The sequence below is a fragment of the Acanthisitta chloris genome, unplaced genomic scaffold (genome assembly GCF_000695815.1).
Source record: "Acanthisitta chloris isolate BGI_N310 unplaced genomic scaffold, ASM69581v1 scaffold2611, whole genome shotgun sequence".
Classification (NCBI taxonomy): domain Eukaryota; kingdom Metazoa; phylum Chordata; class Aves; order Passeriformes; family Acanthisittidae; genus Acanthisitta; species Acanthisitta chloris.
Window position 1 is genome coordinate 15,079 of NW_008654164.1, and position 7,702 is coordinate 22,780.

The 7,702-nt window shown below is 42.8% G+C and overlaps 1 protein-coding gene across 1 annotated transcript in view; it reads right to left on the minus strand.

Moving 5' to 3' along the window:
• Positions 1 to 7,702, minus strand: part of LOC103810467 (LIM domain-containing protein 1-like) — an 18,273-nt gene that overhangs the window by 9,491 nt on the left and 1,080 nt on the right. The gene's annotated exons all lie outside the window — the stretch shown is intronic.

Genomic DNA, 7,702 nt, shown 5'->3' on the forward strand with positions numbered 1-7,702 from the left:
TTGTAAGTTGCCTGTTGACATTATGAGTCCATGAAGAAGAACTGCTGACACCAACAGCACTTTGAGGGAGGGCATGGATGATTTAATTACTTGGGGGGGGAGAGAAGAGGTAGGTATTTTAAGAGGTTATAGCTCCTCTCCACGACTCTGGCAGAAATGTAAAAGGAAATTTGCAAAAAGTCACGAGTAATCAGGTGCTCCCGCAGCCATTGTGAGAGTGGTGCGTGCAAACAGACAATTGCCTCCTCTGCTGCTCTCAGCCTCTCCCTGCCCACTTTGGGATGGACATCTCCCAGTGCCTCTTAGAGGTGAGGAAGCATCTTCTCATTGTACAAGTGAGCAAGCAAGATGAAGGAAATGCTCACTTCCCCAGGCTGCACTGGGAACTGTCCTGGTGGAGCTGGGAAATGCATGTTCTGGCTGCAGCCACACCAGTAAAAGAAACAGCGCTGGGACTGCCCCACAGTGCAGAGCAGAGCTCCCTGCCACAGGACAGTGTCTTAAAATAAACAAGTCCCTCCCAAAAGCGATACTTCCAACTGTGCCTGCAGAGGATGGCACAGGTTTCACTTCAGCACAGAAATGCTGTTGTAATTTCACCAAAAGGAAGGATTGAGAACTCAAATGGCATAGAAGGAATCACAAATTGATCACTGGCTACTTTAAATGTGCATCATGATGACTACAGAGATGATATCCTTTGATAAACCCAGAAATAGCAATGCATGGCTTGCCCCTTTCAGGATCAATTGCTCTACTACATGTCTTAAGCTGCTGGTTCCTGACTGCATTTCACTTTAACTAAACCCTGAATTTAGCTAATATCACACCTGAAAAAATTCAGACAATTAAAATTCTTTAGCATTTCAACCTTACTGTCTTCACATGTTGTTACAAGATATCTTGTTCATCTCTCTGACAAGAAGTTTGAGCCCTGAGCTTTTATGTACTGCTCATCCCTCACACTTCTGTCTAATCTGTTTAGCTGTGGGACCTTCAGGATGACCTTGAGGCCATTTCAGCACCAATTTCAAAATATTTCAAGCTTAGTCACTAGTGCTAAAATAAACACACTTTGCTTAGCAGCTGATAATAGGCATACCATCAGGCTGAACTCCCAGGATGCTGGTGCTTTTGTCCAGTTTTCTCAAATGACAGCTCCCTCCTTTTGAAGTTCATAGAGAGAGGGTTTCTTACCAGGGACTTGCAATGGTCCAGGGAGGATCCTGGGAAATGCAGCATTTGCTTGCTGGGGAGTTGGATTCGACTTTCTCTTTTGAAGTTGCTTTTCCATTATTTATTAGAAGGACAATGGGGTCACAAAACCATGTTCAAAGACAAGAGAGAGCTCTCAAAGCATACAATGGTACAGGGCCATATCCGGATCCCAGGGTTCTATGGGAATGCACAACCAGGACTCTGCATTGCTGGGGAAGCACTGTGGACCTCACTTATCCCTTATCTAAGCACCATGGAACTCCCTGTGGTATCTGCACAGCAGATGGACAAGAATAACTGCTGACTGGGAGCTGCTCCTGCCTGTGTCCCTTCCATGCCAACAGCCCTGGGCCTCTGTTGTGAAAAAAATCAGTCTTTCTTAGAGTACCACAGCTGTGAGATAAATTTGGACATGTGATTACTGATAGCAGGTTAAATTCAAAAGGATTTCAGTTTTTGGAATCACTGGTTGCAACTTTCTGACAGACTAGGGGGACAGCAGGTTGGAAACACCATCTGCCCAGCTGCTAAGGAATGAAAGAAGCTCCTCCTCAGTCCTGGGTGACTCTGGCTCAAGCTGCAGTTCTTCCCCCAGGTTTCATTCTCCCCAAGTAAATCTGTGAGGAGATTTGGATTATAGAACTTACTGTAGTCCATGCACACCCTTCAGGCCAAAAGTCCCTGCTGCCCACAGTACATGAGACCCACAAGTCTCCGGCCAGCACGCGAGTTTTTGGAGCCTCCTGTGGATACTTTGCTGACAGGCAATATGGTGTCCTACCACGCACAGCAAACTAGGTCAAGCATCAGGGAACTCTACTTAATATCTACCATCTGTCCCCCTTCTCTTGGCCACCATTACAGGTGGATACAGCACCAAGGCTGACACAGAAGCACCAGTATTTCCAATCCACTCTTGAACTGCACAAAAGTGTCACTTAGATGCCTCCACATCATCCAAATCAGGTAAACACAGAGTGTTATCAATCTGCAGACACCCCAGGTCAGACCAAAGTCTTGCTGAAACCAGAGGCAGGAGGATAGGATATCTCTGAGAAGAAACTGTGCTAGGACACTGTAGTTGCATTACCATGTAAGATGTTCAGTCTCTCGACTACATCAGCTGTATGGTAAGATTGCAAAAAATACCCTCTGTGCTTTCACCATACATTTGAGGCAGTAAAACCCAAAAATAAACCCAAAAACCTCAAAAGTCTGAGAAAAAGGTCTGATGCCTGAAAGCCAGAAACATGTTCTGACATATGTAAGAAAGGTCACCTGCCTTTAATGGCAATGCAACCATTGGTTAAGGGCAGAAAGATATCTCCCCAGAGGGAAACATTGTGAAACCACAGCATGCCACACATCTGAGCAACACCTCTCCTTTGCTGATGGCAAAGAAGAGGTTGCAAAAAGTTATTCAAGAGTTTTTCTTTTTAGAGAAAAACCCTAGAAGCTTCAAAATTCAGAGGCAAGATAAAGTCACCCTGGGACAAAACAGTGCTACAATCCAGGGAGTCCCTGCTGAGTAACTGGTTTTCACCCCAGTGCTCAGCCACTCTGCATCACGCTGGGGACTGCTGCCCTGCTCCCCAAAATGTACCAAAACCAGGTGGCTATCAGAACTGGCCTCCCACACTGTCAACCAGCCACTGGCATCAAAACACACAGAGGCTCAGAGGAGGAAGGAGTGGGAGGCAATCTCTGTGACCTCAGTGAATGTAACTGCATCGAAACTACATAAGAGAGCAAATGTTTAAAGTTCTCTAGGTATGAAAGAGGCCTCATTGCTTACTGAGCCACTAATCAGAAAACTACTCCCAGGTACCATTAAAACATTGTAAGAAACCCCCTAAAAACTTTACAGCACGATTAATCCTATGCCCATTCTTAACAGAAAACAGTACTTAGAATATGATATTATAAAATAAAAAGACCAGAAAGACTGGAAATATGTTCCATTAAAGATTTCAGGCTTTTCCTTCTCACATTTTTCTAATGATTTCAGAATTTTGGCCAGGAGTAAAACACATGCAATTGACTGAAACCAATCTCTGACTGCATCCCTTTGTGTGAGACGAATACTTGCACATTTCCATCAAGGGTATCCACTGAGGACACCCCCAAACCATGCCAAATCCCCTTCAGCTCAGATCTCAGATCATTACTGCCCTGAAATCTGGCCAGGAGAGGAACAAGTACTGTCACCCTACTGTAAAAGTTGCCCTGGCTTTTCTCATCTGTGACAAACAACAGGATTTCTCACCAGGAACCTGAGAGACTGAAGACAAAGTCATCAAGAACACAGAGCAATTTAGACTGAAGCAGAAACATGCACTGATGAATTCCCTGTCTCCCAAACTGTAAATCCAGGCACATCTGAATCTTTCCTGACATTACTTTAGCTAAAAAAAAAAAAAAAAAGAAAAAAAAAAGAAAAAAGAAATATTGTTTACTTTGCAGACTCTGGCATGGTAATTTTATTGAAGGGATGCTGAAGATGGATTACTGGCAGTACTTTGTACTCTCCACTTTGAGGATCTGCACATTTCTCAAGCGTGTTCATCAGAGTAGTGGGTTTATATCCAATTATAGGCAGTAAATTCTGTCTCCCCTAGAAAGAGACAGCAGTTTCTGCATCTGAAGATATCCATATACATATGTGTGCTGCAGGCAAATTCACTTGGCAAGGCTGGCTATCCTGCTGTCTGAGATTAAGTCACACATGCAGAAAAAGGTGACTTTCTACTTGTAGAGCTACTTAGCAGTGTCAATAAAAACCACAGCATTATTGTTCCAGGAGTTACATACCAATACAGGACATGCTAATTCAATGTAATTTGCCCAAAACCACCAACAGTTGCACTGCTCTAAGTAGCTATGCTTTATCATCACTGCAGCAAGACTAATTAGCCCAAGCAGAGGACTATGCTTGCAGGTAATATTGCTTTGATAGCTTGGCTACCTAGTTTACTAACTGATCCTTTATCTCTAAACACAACGTTTTTGTGAAATATTAAATAAAAAGCATATATACCCAGAGGGTGGCAAGAGGCAGCCAGCTTGTGTGGTTTCAAACTGTCGCTGAACAGCAGCCTGTTACTCCTACACAGACAGCAACATTAATCTGAGCTTACAAAAAAAAAAAAAAAAAAAAAAAGGAAAGCAATGCAGTGATGTTGGCATGTCAAAGACTGAATTCCGTAATCTGGTAAACATGCAAGGTTTCCACCTCTTTGCAGTAAGGGGCCAAAATCTGGTCCTCACTTTGGCCCTTGTGTTGTAGTTCAACATCAAACCCTCCTGCAAACCACCTTGCAATTGTTCTTTCTTTCTGACTTCCTTCCTTGCCTAGTGATTTCCTTCACAGCCATCTATAACACTTCCCTTGCAATTTTTTAGCTTTCATATTTCCTCTGAGGACCATGTGGCTCAAGTACAAGACCCTTATGATCCATATTACAGTGCTAGCAGAGCTAAAAAGGTCTGTTTTCCAGGCAACCTGCAGCAGTTGGATGTAAGCCTGGCTGAATCCTAGAGAAAACACTAAAACACCACAGCAGGTTAGAATGATACTGTCTAGTTAAACCTCTATCATTCGTATCATTTACTACCTAAATAGTAAGTATCAACGTCTGGAAACAGATGTATCTTTCGCTTTCGGAGGAGGTTATAAAGTAATGATTCAACTTAAGTGGTTAATGTGTAACAAACCATTTCATAGCTACATTTGCCCAACAAGCTAAAAAAGAAACCCAATAGGAAAACAGACACCTTGAGCTTGCAGGAAATAGTGTATGCATTTCAAGACCTTCTTTTTTTAACCTATTTTCATGGCCCTCCTGTAAAGCAAATATCATTTATTACTAATCCTGTGGCAAATGCCTGAAGTTTTTTTCCTCTCCCTCTCTGCAAAAGGCTGCCTTGTTTATGCCTCTGCCCTGTAACAAACAAGAAGATAAATGAGATATTTACGCCAAAGTAATAATTCTATATCTGTTGTTCTGACCTCTAAGCCAAATTTTCTGCATTACATGCCATTGACTCAGATAAAACAGTACATTTTTTTCCTGCCAACTGAACCCTGTAACCTATGTGCAGCTCTGTTCAACAAATTGCTCTATCATTTATCTCTGAACATATGTGTATTGGGAAACAGAAGGTGAAGGAAATTTGGCACTATGAGGTATCACTGTTCCTTAGACCCTCTTGATTTTCTCTGTCAGGGAAAATAATGCACATTTGGACACAAATTCAACTATGCGCAAAATTACAAATCCTCCCTAAGATGAAAACAGCAGGACAGTGTTTATAAATATCTGGAGGACAATGTACTTTACCTTAATAGGTAATTCTGTGTATTTTATTTATTGGAGTAGGGGATATTTTGTGTCCCACCAGAGCAGAAACTTTAGGACTGAAATAATGAGCAACCTTGACTTCTCAAAGACAAGTTTGTACTGGATGGCGATCAAGATGAACTCCACTTGACCTTAACAGCACTACTTACTTTTCAGTTAGAAACCAGAGTTTCCACATAGGCTGCTTAAGATGAGCTTTGCAGCCAGACAGACAACACTGTCCAAACAAATATTTCTTCTTCTGGCAGATAAAATGGTCTCGTAACATTTAGTGCAGTGACACAAATGCCAGAAAGCCTGCAGAGAGGCATGTTTTCTCCCTGGGTGAGCCACGGAGCTGTGTGTCCTTTATCCCCATAGCAGCTGATTGTGTGTGGGACTGGGAAGTTACCTGTGAAAAGGGGTGATTCCCCTCTACTCCATTTCCTCCCTGAGTGCAGGGCAGGACATGCCACCCCATTCACCTTCAGCCAAGCAGCCCCAAGGCAAAGAGGCCTGATGAATTGGTCACAAGGCAGGGAAAGCCCTGGAGCAATGACTGGGGCATGAAGGCCCTGCAGACCACGGGAAAAAATACCCTGCAGTGGAGGGTTTCTTGCACGCTTTGCTGCTCAGAGGTGTGTGCACATGAGGAAAACACCACTACTACAAGGGCCTCCCTCTGGTGCCACTCTCCTTAGAGTGCTGGGAATCCCATGCTGCCACACACCCTCCCCTCCATCCATCCATGCCATCCTGCCAGCCACTGCTACCTCGTTTCCATCCTAGTACAGCCACTGCCACAATGGGAAGGACTTGAGCTTTCATGAGTGACTACTCTCCTGAATTAGGAGATCACTAAATCAGGATCTCACTTATCCTCCCATAACTTGCACTTCCCTTTTTTATCTCATATGGGAATACAGTATTTTCTGCTCAGAGAAATATTATTACTGCTCCTCCTGCCCCCCAATCATTGTAACTAGTCCTATTTTTTTATTTCATTTTCCATTTGAAACCCTTTACCCCAGCACATCTACTCAGCACATTTCTCTGTTACAGTCTGGATAAGAGAGAAAATGGGCTTCATATTGCTAAACTTAGCTTTTTTCTGTCTTTCTGAGTCTTATCTGACACCCACACCTTTTGTCTTGCATTGGAAACCTTTGGAAAGAACTGACTTTTAGCACAAGCAGCAAATAGCTATTCTTTCAGCCCTCACCAAACCACTTCATCAGAAATGGGATTAAGTTAATTTTTAACCAAACACAGGCAAACATAAACAGAAGTAACCATGGATACCTCTGCAGACACAAGTACCTCTCTAGTGCTAATCTCCAAATAAAGATTGTAAAATTCATTTTAAAAGGAGGGTCAAAAGTGTTTCTTTCTTAAGCACCAGTTGCACAGTAGTAATTTTAGAAATTTTAAACAGCTCAAACCTGCTGCTGGATTATTTTTAACAGTAGCTTTGGGTGAAAGGGCAGTTCAGAGGCTGCCTGGCCACAGAGGGTGAGAGGTCCCTGTGGCTGCAGCCAGGAATCTTCTCCATGGGAGAAGATTAATTCATTAATTTCAAATTAATTTATAAGAGGGAACAGAAGAGTGAGCTACTGACTGCTGAGCCTTTAGGAAACTGCCACTACACACAAACACCACTTTTTCTTTTCAGTTATCCCGTTTTTGGTCAGATGATGGTGAAGTACTTTTCACAGGTGATCCTGGGCAGCTGGTGTTGGACAGCTGGGAAATGAGCATAGGTCAAGGTTCAGCTATTATTAAAAAGCATACACATCTTTCTATATTTATTCCCACTTTACAGCTCCAAATAAAACACATGCAGTCCTGATGAGTTTATAGCTCTAAATACAACTCAGGAGAAAAACCCTAAGCCTCATCTGGGAAAACTAAACTCATATGTACAAAAGAACCAGATTATTTTTTCTACCACCACACATACAGCTACATTTCTAAAAATACACTACTAGCCCTGGAGTTAAACAACAAAATAGAACAACCACTGTCCTACAAACACAGCCACAATTTAAAACCAAGAGGCTCCATCCATCCAACCCCAGGCTCCATCACAGACTGTGCTGGTTTGAGCTGAAGTAGAGTTAACTTTCTTCATAGAGGCTAGTATG